This window comes from Heterocephalus glaber, unplaced genomic scaffold, assembly GCF_053883595.1.
Source record: "Heterocephalus glaber isolate CG9 unplaced genomic scaffold, H.glaber_assembly_v1.0 deba00001097, whole genome shotgun sequence".
Classification (NCBI taxonomy): Eukaryota; Metazoa; Chordata; class Mammalia; order Rodentia; family Bathyergidae; genus Heterocephalus; species Heterocephalus glaber.
In genome coordinates, this window is record NW_028258191.1 from 4759548 (window position 1) to 4781994 (window position 22447).

General features: G+C 34.0%; 1 protein-coding gene across 30 annotated transcripts in view; it reads right to left on the bottom strand.

The window, feature by feature from the left end:
• Window positions 1-22447, bottom strand: part of Mbd5 (methyl-CpG binding domain protein 5) — a 437449-nt gene that overhangs the window by 307386 nt on the left and 107616 nt on the right. For 3 of the 30 annotated variants that reach the window (XM_087210010.1, XM_087210025.1, XM_087210007.1), the window contains exon 3: window positions 12834-12994. The exons of the other annotated variants lie outside the window; for them this stretch is intronic. The gene's annotated coding sequence lies outside the window, so the exon portion shown is untranslated. The remainder of the gene's footprint in view (window positions 1-12833; window positions 12995-22447) is intronic. 30 annotated transcript variants of the gene reach the window in all.

The following is a 22447-nucleotide window of genomic DNA, read 5'->3' on the forward strand; positions in this document are numbered from 1 at the left end:
TTTAGGGAAGAATAAAATCCAAATTCATTATTAAGTCATCTGGATATAGCTGGTGGTTTGGTTGGGAAATGGGTTGAAGGAAGTTCCATTCATTAAATTGCTGGTGCAGAATGAATTTAACTCTAGCCATACGGCTATGGAAGGTCTGCATAAACTAGTGCGGAGTCAGCTCAGGCCTATTAGCAATGAGAGATATAAAGAGTGTACCTATTTCTCATAAATGCATCATTATTTATATTAAGAGTGAGATACATTTTGGGGTAAAACATGACAAGAAAATCCTATTTACAGACAGCTTCCCTAAGAAAATGTGTTTTATTCTTCTCCTTAGAAGCTGGTAAACAGTTTCTCTTGGTGTGCATGCTATCTTTTGACAGAGGCAACATGGGGGCCCAGGAAATAATCTTTCTTCTCCAGAGAGCTCCACAGACACAGTGCCCCCACAGCATTAATCAGACCTTCACCAATCAGATGCTCAGAATTCAGAGTGTATTAACTCACATTCCTAATAAATGGGACAAACTATGACAATTTAGTCACCAAAATTACAAGTTTTGTAAAAACTTGTATATAAATAAAAATATTTTTCTCAACAGTGAAAATTACATCTAAATTCAAGTTAACACTAAGATTTTGTTAAATGCCATACACTTCCCCAAAGTAATGTTATTTAATCATCATTAAAATCTTAGGGTATGACAGATGTCTTGATTCTTGTTTAGCAGAACAGAAAACAGACTAAGAGAGGCAAAGGCTCTGGTCATAGTGGAAAATCAAATAACTGAACTTCAAATCTACAGATCTTTTAAATCTTTCCACATTGCTCTTTGCTGAGAAAGAAATAAAAAATTAAAAACAACAGTTGTAACAAAACTAGAATTTATTACACATTAAAAATATTTGTTTGTCCCAGTTTTATTTCAAAGTGATCAAGGTAAGCTATAAAATACCAATATCACATATTAAAATGGAAGTAAGAGGAAACTGAGGCAAAAGAAAATCATGAACAACAAAGATTTAAAGTTGTAGGAAACAAATGCTTAACATACTATTGTGACAATTTTGCACTAACATTAATATATACCTAATATTAATATATACCTTAATAAACATAGTATTACTAAAACAGAGGTTTATTCAAATATTAACAGGGCCGGGGATTTAGTCCAGTGGTTCTGCCACCTGCCTTGCAAGTGCAAGGTCCTGAGTTCGATCCCCAGTACCCCACCCCCCCAAAAAAATATTACCAGAACATAAACTGCTTGAAAGGTCCAGGGACGTTGTAATTTGTGAAAATTTTTCAGTGCTTCCCTTGCTGACTAGAACGATGACTAGAATGCTGACTAGAATGTGATTTAGGAATATTTTCTTAGGAGCTTAGTTCCATTTACTACTTGATTTTTATAAGGAGAAATAACATTCTCAATTCCAAAACAGTATAACACAAAATAATAAAAATTTACATGTAGCTTAGGGAGCTTGAGAGTTTCAGTTATTTCCTATTTAATGGAGTAATACAGAGAATCCACTGTAATGAAAAAGGGCATATACACAGATGTTTCCAATTCCTGGCAAATTCATGTCCCAAAGATATTTTAATTCAAAGTGAACTCACTTCAATAAATTATAATACTGTATTATGATCATATTATGCATGGAAAATGGAAGCAAATCATAAAAAAGTCAAATTTAGCCCTTCCTAAAATAACACCTGTAAAAACCATTTCAAATATATCTTTTCAATCAAATATTTATGTTTTGTGGTACTGAGAATCAAGTCTATGGCTTCGCCCATACAAGATAAGTGCTCTACCACTGAGCTACACCCTCAGGCCTTTTTACTTTATTTTTAGGCAAGTCTTGATAAGTTGTCCAGGGTGGCCTCAAACTTTCAATCCTCTTACTTCAGCTTCCTGAGTAGCTGGGATTACAAGAATGTGCCACCATGCCCAGCTCAGTTAGACATTTATCAGCTAGAATTACAATCCCACAATTTCTTCCTGGGAAAAAGCAAAGTCTTTAAACATAATGCAAAAATAGTACACAGTATAAGATTTATTACAAACTTAGCTTTTATCCTATTTCAATATTGTGATATAAATTCCTCACTATTGTGAAGAAAGCTGACACAGCCCTCAACTAGGCTAAAGGACAAAGTATCCAATGTGTTTGTCAATACTTAAATTCATTTGCTTAGCCAGTAGGCATAGTTGTATGAGCCCAAGGGTTTGAGACCAGCCTAGGCTACACAGAGATACTTGGGGGAAGGAAGAGAGAAAGAAAAAAGGAAAGAAGGAAGAAAGGAAGGGAAGGAGGGAGAGAGGGAGAAAGAGGGAGGGAGGGAGGAAGGAAGGAAGAAAGGAAGGATTGATTTCATGTGCTTCTAAAATAACTGAAGGGGAAAAGGTACAAAGGTTAAGTTTAAATGTACACCATGCCACCTGCATGGCATGTTCTTTGTCAGTGTCAATAGATTTATTTTTATTTATTTTAAAATATTCATTAATTTTATTGGTACATTTTAGGTATACAATATGCTGACATTCATTATTGCGAATTTGTACCTTTACATAATATATTTTGGTTCTTATTTTTTTCTCCTTTCCCCTGCCCTCTGTTCAACCCCTCCACTCCTCCCTATTTACAAAGACTTTTGTTTCCATTTTTTCATTTTCTCATATTTATTCCTTTCCCCTCTCTCTCCCACTTCCCATTCCCCTTTGGACCTTTTCTTCCTATTTCACATTATCTATTATACATTTTGATCCTTATTTACACTTTCAGTTTCTCACACCAGAAACACTATTCAGTATTTACACATGTGTGTCCTATTTATTTCACTTGAGTATGGCCTCAATGTGCATCCATTTAGCTATAAATGTCTCTAGTTTCTCATTCTTTATGGCTGAGTAGTACTCCATTTTATTAAAAAAACCACATTTTCTTTATCCAGTCTCCAGTTGATGGGCATTTGGGCTGTTTCCAAGTTTTACCTATTACAAATTGTGCTGGTATGAACATGGGTGCACATATATCATTGTGGTATGATTCTTTTAATTCTTTGGGGAAGATACCCAGAAGGGGAATAGCTGGGTCAAATGGGACCTCTTTTTTTTTTTTGGTAGTGGGGATCAAACTCTGGACCTTGTGCTTGTGAGGCAGGCGGCTGAACCACTGAGTTAAATCCCCAGCCCCTTGGGACCTCTTCTTACACACTTTGTTTTTCTGATGGAGGCTGAAGCTTTATAGTTTACTGAGAGCCTGTTATTTGTAGGCCAGCCTCTGTAAGATCCTATGAGAGGGTGAAATTAGACATGGCATACACTTTAAATTTTTCTCTATGCCCCCTACTTAACTGTCTTTTTTCTTTTTGTTCCTTCAAAGATAGAGATGTTATATAGTATTATGTCTCCAAACAGGCTATAAGAAATAAACATGTGTCACTACTTCAAACAATGAAATTTTAATATTCACAATAAAATGTATCTGTGAAGAAATAAATGCTCACCTATCAAAAACCTTTCTAGTGTTCTTAATATAATCTGGATCTCAAAGTTACAATTTATTAACTCTACAGTATCTATATATGCTTATGTATGTATATGGATTTGTTTGTTAGACTTCCATATTGTTAGCATTTTAAATATACTGCAGCTTCTGTATTAAACTAACATTAAAGAACATAAGTAATTTAATGTTATATTGAATTAATAACATTTTGAACCCCTATCATATACAAGACAAGTTTTATGCTCTTGAGTGTCTTATTAAGAACAAACAGATATCAAATACATACAAATCATCATTAAAATAGAGGTTCAAATAAAATGCCATGCAAGCTAAGAGAAAAGGAGATTAATAACTGCGTTGTAATTCTTGAAGAACTGAAATTAAGCAAATTAAGTTTTGGTAAACTAAGTTTCAAAGTCCAACTCTAAGGAGCTCAGATGCAAGTCCACCCCTAAGTACAATTTTCAGTAAAAAACCTCACAACTCCCTTCTATTTATCCTTCTCAAAGGCATCTCTTAATACATCTCGTTATTTTGATCCTAATTTCAACAGCTTCCGGCCATATCAAATGACCCCTGAAAATCACTTCTGAGACGCTCCCTCACCTGGCTTTGGGCTGTAGTTATACTCTATCTACAGTGTATAATCATTACATTTACTGTAATATCGGTTTATATTTGCATATTTATATAATTATTCTATGTAGTACACTAAAATCATGTGTAGAGCATCTTAACGCAGATTTCCACAGTCGGGTAAGGTTCTATAGAAACCACACACCCCAGTTTTTTTCATGTGCAGCCGTGTCAAGAGCCAATATGCATCATACACTTTCATGACACAGACAAATTCTAAAAAGCAAGCAAACTTCCTCCTGAATGCCAATTTCCTTTGCTGTGCAGTAGCTGCCTGGAGCACCAAGGCCCGGGCAAGCTCAAACTGCGTGGATTCAAATCTTGACTTTGGTACTAATTACCTGTGTTACCTTGTACTTTAGCTTCCCTGCATGAAAACAAAGACTGATATTTACTGAAGTTGATGAAAGGATTAAAAGGTTTAGTATTAATTTACTGTGGTGCCTAGCACATGGAAAGCTTATGTAAATACAGTAATTGTCATGGGAGTGGTCTTACAGGTATTACATATTTGCCAGTTCAGATCTGGGAAACATTACTCGGGCTGAATTTTAATGGCATGCCCATGAGTAGAAGCATATCTATATCTATATATTTCTTTTCCTAGAAAAACAATACAAATCATTTACAAATTAGGACTATTTGAGACTTTGTGCTGGTGATCTCCATTGTGGTAATGAGGGATAAAAGTTACATGGTATAAAAGAAAATACATGGATTTGGAACCAGAATATTAGTATTTGAGACTCTATTAACTACCTGTATAAGCCAGAGGCAAGTCATTAGCCCTGTTTTGGTATTGGTAAAGTGGGCATGAATATAGCTTTTACTTTATAATGTTTCTGTGAAGATTGCAGGAGATAATGGATGTGAAACTATCTAGGTCATACAGTAAATATTAAACAAATATGATGTTCCAAGCTAGCTCCTCAAATCCTATTTAACTCCTTTACTGCTAAATGACAGTATAAACTGACAAGAAAAACTTCCAGATTTGATATGCTAAGAATATTTCTTCTGTTCTGGCTCTTTGTACTATGAGGGGAAAAGCTCTGAGTATAATAAACAGTCCACAGACAAAATTAGAACCCTGATAGCTGCTGGTCTTACCAGAGACAAGAATGAGACTGATGAGGGCCAGGGATTTAGCTCAGTAGCTCCCCAGCTACCTCAAAAGTGCAAGGACCTGAATTCGATCCTCAATATCAACAACAACAACAACAAAAGAATGAGACTGATGGAGCACCTGCCACTTAAGCCACCGGGACAAGGTCAGCATGTACTTAAAGGAGCACAAGGGATACTTAAGTTTTCTTTCAGTCTTTTTTTTACATATGTTTGTTTTGTGGGGTTTTTTTTCCAGTACTGGGGATCGAACTCAGGACCTTGTGCTTGCAAGGCAGGCATGGTGCCACTGAGCTAAATCCCCAGTACATATGCTTGTTTTTAAAAAGTCCAAGTGTATAATTTTGTATTCAACATTTTACATATGACATTTTCTCTTGAGCACCTCTCTGTATCATTAAGTATTCCTTAAAATATTTTCAGTGGCTGCATAGTATTGTAGAATATAACTGGATCACAAATAATCACTTTCTAGTAAACATTTATGATGTTTTTAAATATTTGCTATTATAAATACTTAACGGAACATCTTTATTAATTAATATTTGTATATTTATTTTATCAGCAGTTAAACATTTTATAAATAATTTACTGTGGTAAAAGTCACATAATATAAAATTAATAATTTTCAAGTTTTAGTACATAGTTGCATTTCTTCCCCCCAAAAAAGGACTAATTTACACTTTTATTAGTGGCATCTGAGTTCATTTCATAGGACTCAGATTTCAGTTCACTGGACTTCTCACACAGTGAGAAGGCTTTTTAAAAAATCATATTTTTCTTCAATTTCAGTGCTTACTCTTAAGGTTTTAAATTTTTAAAGTATTTACTTGTGACCTATGTTTCTTCTTTTTGGAATTGACCATATGATGAGATACTTTTGACAAATGACTCTATAAAACATCTGCCATGGTTTTTTTGATAAGGGCTTTGAAAGCTTTTATGTAAGTTCATAGCTTGTGCTGGAGGACAGACACTGTTTAAGTCTCTAGCAGAGCCAGGAAGCTTAGTTTTGTTCTTGTAGGGAGTTAACTATCCATTTTAGTGAAACCATTTTATTGTCCATGATAAGACACTAGGGTTTTACAAAATACTAATCCAGAAATAGATATCTTAAAGTATTATTATAATAAAAGAAAAATGAACAAATTTTTGATTCAAGTATTACTAACTTATAAAATTTCTTGTGTATTTAGTGGTAACCTTACCACCTAGAGTGGCTGAAAGTAAAGAACTTCTAAAAATCATAAAAGCAATAATGTACCAAGTATCACAGGGATAAATACTGGAGGAGCATCTTCCTCTATACCAGTAACTGTGCTAGGTCTGGAGACAGAGCACTCAAAAAAAGCTGTACATTTTAATAGAGTTGGCTAAATAAATAACAAGTTTGCTAAATCTTGTTATCTAAGTGCGTGATAAATAAATGTTATTTCTGTCTTACAAATAATTCTCATTGGTTTTTGGACAAAATTAGCCAAGCCTTCCTTTGTATTAATTAAATTCACTATTTACTATGTGCAACTAAGTGACAGGCACTATGCTGGAGACTACATATTCTGACTACAGACAAGAACAAAAACCTAATAGACCCTGGAAGAGCTTATAGTTATTGGAAAAGTTTAACTTGTAAACAAACTTCTAGATAACTAGAATGGAAAGCAGAAGAGAAAAATTAGCTCTATTTGAATTTTCAAAGATTCTTATAGAAACAACATTTGAGATTAATCTTGAAAGACAAAACATGAGGTAGGCAAGAACCAAAGACCATTCTGGGAATTTTCTCTGGCCTGGAGGTTTGAAATCTCTTTTCTGAGGCCTATTAACAAGCAATGCTATACTCTTAATGCATAACTGTGATAGTGGGACATAGCTGATGCGGAAAAGGTAAAATCCAGATTAAAGCACCTCGTGGGCTATTTCAGAGTTTGAATTTAACCTAAAGTTCTTGGGGGAATCATTGGTGGGTTTTAATTCTGGGAGTTAAATGACTATATTCATGTTTTAAAGCAATCCTTTTGGTGATAAACAACTTACCAAACACTTTAATAGGGCCTAACAATACCACTCATGATCTGGCTTATTCCTACTTCTACATCCTGATATTGAGAGACTTTCTTCTGTCCTCTCTGTGGTAATACTATATTGCTTTCTGTCCTGTGGGGTTTGTTTGTTTGTTTGTTTGTTTTGCCTCTTGTATAAGTGGCTCCTTTGCTTGGATGCTCTTTGTTTTTGAAGGACTTTCACTTAATCTCTTAGATATAAATAGGAGTAAAATTTCCTCTTCAAAACTTGTACTAACAGCCATAAACCAGAGCTACTTGCCCTTCATGTGTTACTAAGATTGCTTGTTCTTTAACTACATGTTATGTTGTCATATCATTTTTTCTCTATGATTTTCTTCCCAGAAAGAATGAATTTTGTAAGGGCTACAATCATTTCTATTTTGATGACCATATTGTCCATGATATCTAGGACAGGACCTGGAACATAGAAGGTGTTCAATAAAAATCACTGGAATGAGGGCTAAATATGGAGTGCAATGTTGGCAGCAGACCAGTTAGGTGGCCAGTGATAAAGGCTTGAATGAAAGCAAAAGGTTGAGAATGAACAGGATAGACAGGATAGTAATATGGGAGCTGGATAGGGGGACTTACTAATTGTTAGAGAAGAAAGGAGATTGATAGAGGTTACATGGTACAGAGTTCCTAACGTGTATGAAAATAGGTAGACAGAAGCAACACACACATGTTTCCTTTTATCTCTTGAGCTCACTTCTGTTCTTCCCTTCACTCAAGCCAGGGACTTCTCTTCTTCCCTTCCCTGAAGTAAATCGCTATCAAACTGTTTGCCAAAAATGCAAGTCACACTCCTGCTTCACACTATGTAGTTGCTTCTTCCTCATGCTAGAACAATCTTCTCTCAGATATCCACATAAGCCAATCCATGACCTCCTCTGATGTTACATGGTGCCTTTTTAGTGATGACTTCCACAAACATCCCTACTTAAAAACTGCAACCTTGATTCTCATTTCAGCATTCCTTGGCATTCTTCCTTTATATAAATTCCCTGAGAGATGGGGTTTTGATTTTCTTTCTTTCTTTTTTTTTTTTTTGGTACCGGGGATCGAACTCGGGTCCTTGTGCTTGTGCAGCAGGCAGCGAAACCACTGAGCTAAATCCCTGGCCCTGATTTTATTTCTTTTTAAGTTTTTTTATGTTCAGGCCTAGAATCTCATAGGTATTCAATAAATCATCTCAGGTAATCTTCACCACAACCTTTTGATTTGAGTTCTACTAATAAGAAAAGAGGTACAGAGAGACTAAATAACTTTTCCAGTGGCAGACACCCAGTCATAGTGAAGTTTGAGGACCCTGTCCCCTATCTTCAAAGCTTTCATCCTTAATTCAAACTAAGTAGCTTTCCATGCTGATTTTCCAATGAGGTCCCAATTTCTAGAAAAGCAACTGCAGATTGAAATGGTATTTCCCTAAATGAACTCTACGATGTTAACTTCCAGAAAATATCATTTTAATTGAATAAAAGGCTAACTTTTTAGAATTTTGGAAAATTCTATTTGAAGGAAAAAGGGAAAATATACAGTATAGCATATTAAATGTAATTTTACCTACCTGTTAAATATTTGCTAACACAGTAAACCTTAGATATTTTGAGTGCTCTGTACTAATGGTTTACTAATTATACTAATTTCACCACAAATTTAATGGCTTAAAACCGTACAACTTTTGTCTGATTATTACGTGGGTTACAAGTCTAACAGGGGATTGACTGGGCTAAAATCAAGGTGTTGGCAGATCTATTTTCCTTTCTGGAGACTGAGGGAGAATTTGTTTCTTTGTCTCTTTCAGCTTCTGTAGGATAACCTCGGCTCCTGGTTATCTTTCTTCATTTTCCAAGGTCTACAGGACAGGTGGAATTCTCACATAAAAACAGTTCTGACTTCCTCTGACATCTTGTCTTTGATTTTTAAGGACCACTGTGATAACACTGGGCTCACACAGAAAATCCAGGTTAACCTCCCTATCTTAAAATTAGGTAATTAGAAACTTCAATCTCATCTGCAACCTTAATTCCCCTTTGCCACGTCACGTAATATATTTGCAAGTTTTAAGATTAGAACATGGTCATCTTTGGGGAGAAATCATTGTGCTTATTACAGTAACAAAGAAAGTCCCACCTGTAGCACAATGTGATTCTACTATTAAAAAAAGGGGATGAAGACATGTGTTTTCCACTTCTTTTTCATTATTCCTCTTTTAGTGATAGAAGAAGAGATACTAGCTTCAGTGGGAAACACTAATTTGGATTAACTAGCATGTAAGAAATTAGTCTGAATTTTAAAAATGTGTCTTGTAAGTCTAAAAATCTTTAACTATCTTTCACCTATGCAACACTATCAGTATTCTACTGTAGTACTTTCAGGACCATACTTTCAGTAAAAGTACATTTTTGTTAGTTATCATACTTTCCTGAAACTTCATATCATGTACCAGAAGACATTTACCCTAGCTAGGGATGACCTTTGCTCTCTTTATTTATATATACAATGAAAACTCATGCTGTTTGAATGAAAAGCATCTGAATCTTAAGTAATGAGACCTATACTTTTCAGACAGCTTACGTGAAGAACAATTATTCTAACTCAATTGTCCAGCAGTAGAAATACATGAGGGAAACTTTTCTTCATGGTCCTAGCAGGACTTGAACTCAAGGCTTCACGCATGCTAGGCAAATGTTTTATTTTGAGATGGGGTCTCATTAAATTGCCTAGGCTGGGCTCAAACTCTGAAACTTGTGATTGTCTTGCTTCAGTCTCCCAAGTAGCTGGGACTGCCCACGTTGCCCTGCAGGGAAATATTTTCAACCCATACAAAGGGAATGCTTTGGTATTACTTGCTTAACATAGCTCAGTTCCTACTTCCCCTATTTAAAAAAATTGTTTTCTTATGGTACATGGGATTGAAAGGCCTTTGCATTGAGTTACATCCCCCCAAACCCTTCCTTTTTTTCGTACCGAGAATCGAACTCTGATCCTTGCACTTGCGAGGCAGGAGGCAGAACCACTGAGGTAAATCCCTGACCCCCCCCTCCACTTTTTAAATTTTGAGACAGGGTCTCTCTAAATAGCAAAATTGTCCAGACTGGGCTCAAACTTGAGATCTTCCTTGATTCAGTCTCCCAGTGTGCTAGGATTACAGGCGTGCATCACCACATCTGGCTTCAGCTTCCTCAACATTTTCCAATTTATCCCCCACATTTCCACCAATCTGCTGGATGGTAACAATATTATCCCACCACCAATGTAAGAGATCAAACAAAAAAATTATTAACTGAAAGTATTTAAATCAATAATCTATTAATTGCCAAATAAAGCAGTCCTTGATATTAAATAAATTTATAAACTAACATCACTAATAGCAACAAAAATAAACTACATAAGAATAAACTTAGAGGGCCAGGGATTTAGCTCAGTGGTTCCACTGCCTGCCTCTCAAGTGCAAGGTCCTGAGTTTGATTCCCAGTACCAAAAAAAAAAAAAGGAATAAGCTTAGAAAATAAGTAAAATTAAGAAAACAAGATAAATGAAATTGTTGCCAGATTTATATTAAATACGGAAGGGTGACATTTATATCAAATAATGTGTGTGTATGTATGTATATATACTCATACTAAATTTCAGGTAATCCTTACATATATATAATATTTTGGGATCTAAAAATATGATGTGTCAGACAGCATAATATTACTGGAATTTGTAAAAAAAAGGTTAACTCTTAAGGCCCCAACTCAAACTCACTGAAATCAGAAACTCTGAAGCCAAGGCTCAACCAACTATATTTTACCTAGCTTTCTACCTGATCCTGATTAAAAATTTGAGAACTACTGATGTAACCTCAAGAATAGTAACAACACAAGTCCTTTTCCTTAAGAGGAAAGTAGAAGTAGATAAAGTGATTCTAAAGGTCAAATGAAAAGATAATCAAAATTTTGGCACTAGAGATGGAACAGATTGGCAAAGACATTAATAGGAAAGAATCACAAGTCTATACATAAGGAATTTAGTATATGGTAAAAGTGGCATTTTAAATCAGAGAAGAATTGTAGAGACAAGTGGGAGGAACTCATAAACAATGAACCAACCAGCCAAATAAATAAGTAAATGGAACACTAAGTAACTGGAGGAAATCATAAATACATTTTTATGAAATAAGTAAAATCCTTCTTAAGCAATACAAAATCACAGGATAAAGGGAACTAGAGAAAAAGACACTTGTAATATAGAAAACAGATAAAAAAGACTAGTTACTCTAACTTAGAAAAAGCTATTCTAAATTTTAAAAATTAATTTTCTTTCTTTGTTTTTTTTTTTTTTTTTTGGTACTGGGGATTGAACTCGGGACCTTGCGTTTACAAGGCAGGCTCCGGAACCACTGAGCTAAATCCCCAGCCCTTAAAAGTTAATTTTCAATGACTGAAAGAGATGAAGAGGTATTCTTGTATGTGGTGGTGGAGGAAAGTCGATAAATATATGAAAGGTATTATTCAGTTTTACTTATAACTTAAAGAGAATATTAAACCATTAAAGAGATATTTTCTAACTTTTAAATAGGCAAATACACTTGAAAATACAAACTGGCAAAGGCGAAAGGAAAAAGCATTTTCCTTTAATGAAAGTTGTTATAAACTAATGAAATCTTATTGCACAGATGATTTAGCAACATCCATGAAAATTTAAAAACAAATATACTTTATGTTTCTAAGGTAGGAATTTATCCTATAGGTGTATCAGTGTGTATGGCCAGAGAAGCAATGATATTCTTTCCATTGGTTTTCTTTGCATTAGTATGTTTATATTATTTACGTATTTATAATGCTCACATTACTTTGTGCCATTGGTACATGTACCTAACACTCCTTAATTCCTTTTTCAGTCCCTTCGCTTCCCCTATCTCCCAGTCCCTCCATCTCTTGATCCCCTTCTCACTTGAGAAAAATCTTCCTACTTCGTATTATTTATCATTTATTTTGTTCTTTATAATTTGTGTTTCTTTTATAAAAGAAACCATGGGACATTTTAGCTTACGTGTCTCATTTATTTCACTTAACATTACAGTCTCAAAGTGCATCTATATTCTTATAAATGATTCGAATTTATCTTTATGTTGACTCATACTTCATTGTGTGTAAATACTAATTTTCTTTATCCATTCATCTGCTGATGGACATACAGACTGCTTCCAAGTTTTAGTTACTATGAGTTGTGCTGTTATAAACCTGGATATTAATGCAATATGATGTCTTTAATTCCTTAAGGAAGATAGCTACAAGTGGAATAGCTGGGTAAATGGAATTTCTAGGGTTTTTTTGGGTTTTGGGGGGTTTTTTTTTGGTACCGGGGATCGAACTCGGGTCCTTGCACTTGGGCAGCAGATGGCGAAACCACTGAGCTAAATCCCTGGCCCCTGGAATTTCTAGTTTTACTTTTTTGAGGAATCGTTATACCAATTCCCATAGTGGTTGTACTAGTTTATACACGTACCAACATTGTAGAAGGGTTCCTATTTGAATGCTTGATTATGGCCATTCTTTCTGGGGTAACATGGATTCTTAGTGTTGTTTTAATTTGCATTTCTCTAATGGCCAGAGATGCTGAGTGCTTCTTCATGTATTTATCAGCCATTTGTATTTCTTCTGTCATTACTGTTTGAAATAATAAAAAAGCAGAAAAATCCAAAGGTTTGTGACTGGAATATGTATGAGTTATAGACTATCTATCTAGAGAATAACAGGCTACCACAAGTAAAAAAACACCAATTATATAGTTGCACAACAGTGAAAATGTAATATAAATGTAAAGAATCATAGTTTAATAGGATTATTAATGGTTAATTTAAAAAATATAAACAACCAGTCAAACAAAAATGGGATTGTTCTTTTTTTCAATTTGGGTCAATCTCTAAGATAAAGTGCTAAGTCAAACATAAACAAAATAGTAATGAATATCTAGTTTTCTTCTATACAGTAAGTCCCTGACTTAAGAACATTCCAGGTGCAAACTTTATAGATAGGAACATACCTTGCATTAGAACACTCATAGATGTGGGAACAAATCATGGAAGTAGCTCATTTTTCTGCCAGACACTGTCACAGTTGTGCCGCTGTATGGTTAGTCTACAGTGTGATAGTGTACAGTACTTTTGTGTTTGTTTTTATGCTTTACATTGTATATTTGTGTCAAAGGTATATAGGACTCACTTTGTTAGACTTACAAATGAATCTGACTTAAAAAGGTTCTGGAACGAAACTCATTCATAAGTTGGGAACTTACTGTACAAAAGAAAATATATCATCTCTATTTTCATACATGCTTATCTAGCCACATATTTAAGAAAGATGTACCATAGTTGTTAACACTAGTTAATATTCTGGTTGGGATCAGGGTACTAGTTGTTTAGAGTAGAAACTTTATTCATATTACTCTTCTGTTCTATTTGTATTATTCGCATTACTTTTTTAAAAAATAGCTCAATTTTGGGATGGTAGAATAAAGGCTTCCAAAAATCTGCATCTATATAAAAGCAATAATAACAATGGAAAAAACTATCAAAAGCACTTTTTTGCAGAACTCTGGAAATTAAAGGCTTGCAAGAATCTGAGGAGTGTTTATTTAAGAAAAGTTCCCCCATCCAAAAACAACAGCAAAAAAGAAAGAAAAAGAGAGAAAGTGGAGGAATAAGGGAGAGGCAAAGAAAGAGGGAGAGGGGCAGTACAATGGAGGGAGAAAGGGGGGGGAGAGAGAGAAAGTGAGTCAGAGGGAAGGAGAGGTGTGTGAATCTCAGTAGGAAAAGCAAACTTTGTGGTATTCAAGTTAGTGCTGATCTTATCCCTTGTGGAGCAGTTTTGAAAATCAAACACTTCACTACTATGGTAGCTGTGCAGACTAGTTGCTTAGGAGTCATTGAGAGGTTAGTTCTACATCTGAAAACAGTTTTAAGAGTTTTCAAACATCCATCCTCAAGAATTATCACTGTTTGATCTGTATGACAGCTCACCAATCTCCATTTTCAAGGCCAGTTTTCATTTCAGCCCACTCAGATCTACCATTCTGCAAACATCAGCAGCAAGTATTCAATAATGTAAGTATTAGTGGTGGCTTTAACAACTGGAGGTAACAAAAAGACCGAAAATATTAAAATGAAAAATTGGGGAATGAAATGTCCATAGGGGGCCTATGAAAAGCTTTAACATATCCCTTCCTTGTAATCTAGAGAAACATATACATGCATAATGCTTTATGAATGACCAAGAAAGACCTGAGAAGACTAAGCTCTCAATTCTGACTAAGCTTGAGGCTCTGTGTAAGCAGAAAGTGAAGGCCAAGGCTAAAGCAGAGATATAAATTGTCTGCAGAAGAACAGAAGCCATTCAGTTACAAACACACAGTCCTTTGGTAAAGGCTGGGCAATGTATTGGTGTAATCTCCAATCAATCATTAGCTGACCACAAAAGTACAAAAGTAGACACTTTAATGGCCAAACAACATTTCATTTAAAATGTTCAGTTTGAACAACAAATTATGAGATATACAAAGAGGAAAATAATGTCTATACGGTACAAGTGAAAAGTAGTCAATAGAAACTCTTCCTGTAGAAACCCAAATGTCGGACCTAAGACAAAGATCTTAAATCACCTGTAACAGTTATGTTCAAAGAACAAACAGAAACGTCTAAAAGTGAAAGGAAAACATGCAGATGATGTCTCACCAAATAAAGAGTAACAAGAAAAAGTAATTACTTCTTCAGAATGAGGTAGAAATTATGGAGCTCAAAAAAAGTATAGTGTAATATCAAATGAAAAAATTCACTAGGAAGTCTGACAAGCATATTTATGCAGGCACAAGAAAGAATGAATAAACTTGAGAATAATGAACTAAAGATAGATCAACTGAGATCACCCTGTATAAGAATTAAAGGCCAAAAAGAATTTTAAAAAATTAACAGAGTTCGCAATACCTATAGAATGCTACCTGGCATCCCTACACATACATAATGGAAATTCTAGAAGGAGAAGAGGAAGACATAATATTTATAAAAAATAATTGCTAAAATACTTTTATAAAAATAAATTTAAAAAGAACCATATGAAGATTCAACAAGCTCAAGTTTTGTATAAAGCTCAAAAAGATACACATTAGACGACAACTACAATCAAAATATCAAAAGGAAGGAGAAAGGTAATATTGGAAGTAGCAAGAAAAAAAATCAGACTCATCATTTACAAAGATAGCTATAGTGAAATTTGGAATTAATGCCCCAACAGAAACTATGGAGGCCAAAAACACTGGTATGACATATTTAAAAAGTGAAAGAAAAAGGTTGTCAACCAAGAATTTTACCTCCAGCAGAACTATTTAGCAAAAGTGAAAGGGAAAGCAAGATCTTTTCACGAAAACAAAAACTAAAAGACTATGTTACCAGCTTTTTTTGCCGAAGAAATAAAGAAGGGAATCCTTCAGGCTGAACTGAAGGATACTAGACAATAATTTTAATCTACATAAAGAAATAAAAGCACCAGTAAGTATTTTTCCTTGCAACTCTCCTTTTTTATGTAAAAACAAACACATAATTTAAAAGTGTTGATAAGCATATAATGTATGACAGTATAATTTGTAGGACAATAATAGTACAAATGGTACTAGGGATCGAACTTGGGTCTTTGCACTTGCGCAGCAGGCAGCGAAACCACTGAGCTAAATCCCCGGCCCGATAGTACAAACTTGAGGGAGAGTGAATGGAACTACATAAGATCGAACTGCAAAGTTTTTTTGAATTGAAATTATATTGGCTTTAATTTAAATTATTTTACATTAAGATATTAAAATATTACATTAAGATATTTTATATTAAGATATTAATCACAAGGACAACAATTAAGAAAATAACTAAAACATATAGTAATGAAGAAACATATAGAAATGAATTGAATTGGAAAAAAATAAAGAAAAAAAGCAAAAAAAGAAATGAATTGAAATGGTATGTTAATACTATTTGTCAAACATAAAAGAAGGGGAGGGATGAAGGAATAGCTGTTAGGAGGAAAGACAGATACACAGTAAACAGCTGAATGGGAGATAAAATACGAGTAATTATTTTAAATGTAAACAGAGTCAACACTCCAATCAAAAGATAGAGATTGGCAGAATGGCTAAAAAATATGATCCAACTATATACTATCTATAAGAAATATATCTTATAATGTGAAATAGGAAGAAAAGGGGCAAAGGGGAAGGGGAAGTGGGATGGGTAAGGGGAAAGGAAAGAAGGGAATGGAATTAATATGAGAAAATGGAAAAATGGAAACAAAGTCTTTGTAAATAGGGAGGGATGGAGGGGTTGAAGGGAGGGCTGGGCAAGGGTGAAAAATAAGAACCAAGAGAGATTATGTAAAGGTGCAAATTTCCAATGATGAATGTCATTAGGGGTAGAGGTAGTGGGAGGGACAGGGGAAAGGAAAGAAGGGAAAGGAAAAATGCTGAGAAATGGAAAAAATGGAAACATAGTCTTTGTAAATAGGGAAGGGTGGAGGGGTTGAAGGGAGGGCTAGGAATGGGGAAAAAAATAAGAACGAGATGCATCATGTAAAGGTACAAGTTCCCAATGAGAAAAGTAAATGTGTTGTATACCTAAAATGTACCAATGAAAGAATTTAAGTAAAAAAGAAAAAAAAAAGAAATATATCTTAGATTCAAAGAGAAAAATAGGTTGAAAGTATAAGGATGAAAAATATGGAAGCAGTAATTTAAATAGAGGTGAATATAAACTGGTACTTGAAACAGACATTTTTAATAAAAAAAGACATAACAGACTGAATTAACTATTAGAAATACCTGAATCTAACAACAAAGACACAAAACAAGTGGAGCAAAAATTCACAACTCACAGAACTGATGGAAGAAATAGACAATTTAACAATATTAGTAGGAGACATCACTTAACCATTTACTCTTAATAATGAATACAATAACTAAGCAGTAGAATTAAGAGGGAAATAGAAGACATGAAGAGCATTACAAACAAAGTAGACTTAATAGACATCTATAGAATACTCCATCTAACAAGAGTAGAAAACAATTTTTCTCAAATGTACAAGGAAACTCACAGATACGGTATTTTGATAGGGATTGCATTAAATCTGTGTATCAGTTTTGGCGGTATGGCAATTTTCACAATATTTTTTCTGTCTATTCGGAAATAGGGGTTGTTCTCTTCGATCTCCTTCTTCAGGATACCATGGCTTTCATTACAGAAGTCTTTAAACTCCTTGGTTAGGTTAACTCCTAAGTCCTAAGAGACCATTGTACTGGTATTGTTCTCCTAATTTCTTTTTCTGTGGGCTCATTACTGGTATACAAGAACACTAGTTATTTTTCTGTGTTAACATTGTATCCTGCCACATTGCTGAGTATTTCTTACAATTTTAAAGAAATTTATCCACAACTGGAAAATATGGAGAAGCCTAACGCCATTTTACTCATTTGAAACTGAAGTGTCCCCATTGCTTGCCCTCAGTAAGCACTTAAAATCTCCTCTCTGCTCCTAGTATGCTGAAATTTTGTGATGATTTATTTTTGTGTGAACCATTTGTTTTTTTTTTTCATTTATTGTACTTGGATACCTGTATCAGTGAGATTAGTCTTTCATTTCTGAAGAAGTACAAAATATTCTTTCTCTGATAATTTCTAATCCACGCTTTTTTGTTTCTTGTTTTGATTGTTGTTCTTCCTTTCAAGGGACTCCTATTTGCAATATAGTGAACCTACAGGTGAAACAAAAGAGTTCCATACTTTTTCTGCATTTTTATTTTCTGTCTCTATTGCTTGTTTTATTTTCTTGGAGCTCTCTACAACTTTTTCTTTCAGACTGTTGAAGTTCCTAGCTTGATTTGTATTTGTGTAATGTTTTCGATTTCAAAGGTCTTACAATTTTAAAAAATTGTGTTTTTTTTTTTGGTATCGGGGATCGAACTCAGGCCTTGTGCTTGCAAGGCAGGTGGCAGAGCCACTAAGCTAAATCCCCAGCCCAAAAATTCTCTTCTTAATATTTAAAAAATTTAAACACTATCTTGTTCTTGTTTTGTAGTCCTAGTATTTTTAATAACCTTTGAGGAGATTAATTATAGTTTGTGTTTCCCTAATTGTGTATATCACTTTTCCTTTTGTTTCTTAAATTTTTTGGCTATATTTTCCTTGAGATCTCCCTATAATTTTTTGTTGGTGGTGGTTAATATTTTTCATGTTGAACACGCTCATGTTTCATGTTGAACACTATCAAAGGGATATAAGTGTGTAGGGCTTATTAACTGGTGGATGTGATTGAGTTAATCAGGTCAACCATTTAAGATGGCCTATTTGTAGGAGGACTTCAAATTGTCAGAATCTGAAGAAGGTGTTCAGTCAAGAGGACTCAAAACTAAAGTGCTATTTTCTTATCCTGTTTTACTACACAGGTTGAAATGACTCTGAGCAGGTTCAAAATCTACAGAAATCTCAAGGATATTCATACACACATTCACCTAATATGAACAATCCTCAGAATCTTCCAAAAATTGAGACAGAAATACTTCTAAACTTATCATATGAGGCCAGCATTATCCCAATACCAAAGTCAGATAAGGACACTATAAGAAAAAAAACTAGAGGTCAATACCCAAGATAAACACAAATGTTTAGCAAAATGGTAGAAAATAAACCCAACAGCTTATTAAAATAATCATTCACTATCAATACATGAAATTTACCCCCAGATATGCAAGGATGGCTAAACATTAGCAAATCAATAAATGCTATATACTACATTTACAAAAAGGACAAAAGCTCCATGACCAACTCAATAAATGAAGAAAAAGCATTTGACCACAATCTACATCTACTCACATTAAAAACTGTTAGAAAGACATCTAAATAGGGAAGGTCAAATTGCCCGTTTGTAGACCATATCATCTTATATTGACAAAACCCTAAAGATTTCATCCAAAAAATTGTTAGAACTAATAAAGACATAGTATAGAGTTGCAAATTACAAAACAAACATACAAAAATCAGCAGCACACCTGTATATCAACAATGAAGAATGTGAAAAAGAAATTAAGAAAAAAATCTCATTTACAGAGGGCAAAATAAAATACATAGAAGTAAATTTAACTAAGAAAGTTAAAAATTTGTACACTGAAAACCACAGAACACTGATAAAAAATTAAAGAAGATATAAATAAACAGATTAAAAGAATAAATACTTTTACAATACCCACACTGCCCAATGTGCTCTACTATAGATTCAGTGCAACCTCTATTAAAAGATTGATGTCATTTTTAAGGAAATAGAAAAAGCAATCCTAAAAACTATATGGCACCAAGAAGACCCCAAATAACCAAAGCAATCTTGAGCAATAAATAAATAAAGTTGTAGCCACCTCTCTGATTTTAAAATATAAAGTTACTATAATAAATACTACACTGGCATGAAAACAGACACAGAGACGAACAGAATAGGATAAAATGTCCAGAAATTAATTGAAATATAGTGAACTGATAGTTTACTCAATAAATGGTGTTGGATATCCACACATGGAGGAATGAGATTTAACTTTTATCTCACACAACGAATAAAAATTAACTCAAAATGAGAAAAGACTTAAATATAAGATCAGAAACTGTAAAACAACTAGAAGACAGCCAGTGGAGAAAAATCCATGGCACTGTTGTGGGTAATGATTTCTTGGCGAGAATTCCAAAGCACAGGTAACAAAAAACAGACAAATGGGATTGCATCAAAGTAAGAAGATGCACAGCAAAGAAAACAAGTGATAAAATAACCTATAGACTGGGATAAAACCCATCTAAACAGGTGATTAGGAGCTAATATCTTAATTGTATGAGGAACTCAACTCAACAACAAAACACATTAAAAAATGGTCAAAGGATCTGAACAGAAGTGTATTAGAAGAGATATGGTCGATCCATACATGAAAAACTGTTCAACCTTTCTAACCATGAGAGAAATGCAACATAGAAGCACAATGAGGTATCATCTCATGCCATATAAATGGCTATTATTGGCTGCTTTCCCTGTTACACAATCCTTTATGCTCCTCCTTTCCAACTTGTATTTGGCTGAATGGATCCCACAAAGAAGACTGGTAAGAAAGGGCCATTTTGCTATCAACAAGGTGGTGAGCTGAAAATACACCATCACATTCACAAGGTCATGTGTGAAGAGGACTTCAAGAAGCACAATGCCTGGGCACTGGAAGGTATCTTGAAATCTGCCATAAAAGATGAGACTCCAGATGTGCATAATAATACTGCACTCAACGAAGTTACCTGAGTTAAAGGACTAAGGAATATCTCATATTGTATCTGTATATGGTTGTCCAGAAAACATAACCTATAGTTACGGTTAACATAACCTATGGCCGCATTACAACTTTTAAAAACATATAGTTAATGTGAAGGAAAACTCACTGTGATTGTCAAAAAAAAGGTGAAAAAATGGCCCAAATTGACTATTACAAACAATAATAAGTGGTGGTAAGGTAATTGAAAACAGAGAACACTTATGCACTGCTGATGGAAATGCTAAAGTTACAGTAGTACATCCATTTTGGAAAATGATATGGAAATTCCTTTAAAAAAACTATAATTAAAGTTACTATAAGATCTAGGAATTCTACTAATGGGTACATAGCCCAGAGAAGTAAAATAGTTATATCAGAGAGCTATTTACATTCTCATTTTCTCATCAACATTATTAACAATAGCCAAAATATGGAAGCAATCTAGGAGTCCATCAACAAATGGATTGATAAATAAAATAGGATATTTTCTTTTTCTTTCATATATATATTATATATATTCACATATATATGTATGCTGCTAAAAATGTATACACACTTCAGGAATAGAAAAATAGTATGATGTTTTTTCAACATATGATGTTACCCTTGTATGGGGGACCCTAGAAGATGTAATGTATCACAGAAAACCCACTACACAGCCAGTCCTTGAAGACGAAATTGAAAATGCATGTGCAGCAATCTCAATGACCAAGATTATCCAAGCAGCAGTTCGCCGTACTAATAAATGTCTGGAAGCTAATGATGGCCATCACTTTGACACCTCTTGTAGCTGTAGAGATGAAGTCACAATGGTGACTTGTATTAATATCATGATGTCTTGATGAATTTAGTATCAAAATATTTATACAAGTTTTTTTTCCTGAAGTGTGTATATATTTTTTGCCTCTCTCTCCTCTCTATTTATATCTAGATACAGATATATATATATATATATATAATTTCAGCCTTTAAAAAGGAGAAACTTCTATTGTTTATGACAATATGAATGGAACTGGAGGACATTATGTTAAGTGACATAAGCCAGGTATGGAAAAACAAATACTGTGTGATCTTGCTAATATGTAGAATTTTAAAAAGTTGATCTTCAAGAAACAGTAGAAAGATGATCACCACAAGATAGGTGAGTGAGAGAAAGGAGCAAGAAAGACAAGGAAAAAGAAGATAGTGATCAAAGGGTACAAAGTTTCAGCTAAACTGGAGGACTAAGTTTTAGTAATCACAAATCATGGAATCACAGTTAAATATTAATGCATAATTTATCTCAAAATTACTCAAGTAACTTTTAATGTTTTCACCACAAAACATAAGTGGGTGAGGTTCACTACCTTGATTGAAACTTTCTATGATGTGTACCTAGATCAAAACATCACACTGTACCCCAGAAATCTAGGTAATTATCACTTAAAAATGTCCTCTTTGTAAGAAAAATTGCACCCAAAATAAAATACAAATTATTTCATATAATTTTCATAGTATGTTAGGTATATTTTATACTTTCTACTTATATCAAAATGCATTAGAAAAAATGTAATTTGCATGACATAGTATCTTAAAATTCAAGTTTTGGATGGCAATGATTCAGGTAAATACATAACTAGAAAGTATTTTTAACTATCATTCCAGATTGTCTTGTTTTGTAGGATTTAAAACAGAATTTAATTAATTCCCTCTGAAGATTATAGAGGAAAATTATAACTAATTACCTCCATGTGGAATGTCAAAATACAAATAAAACTTACA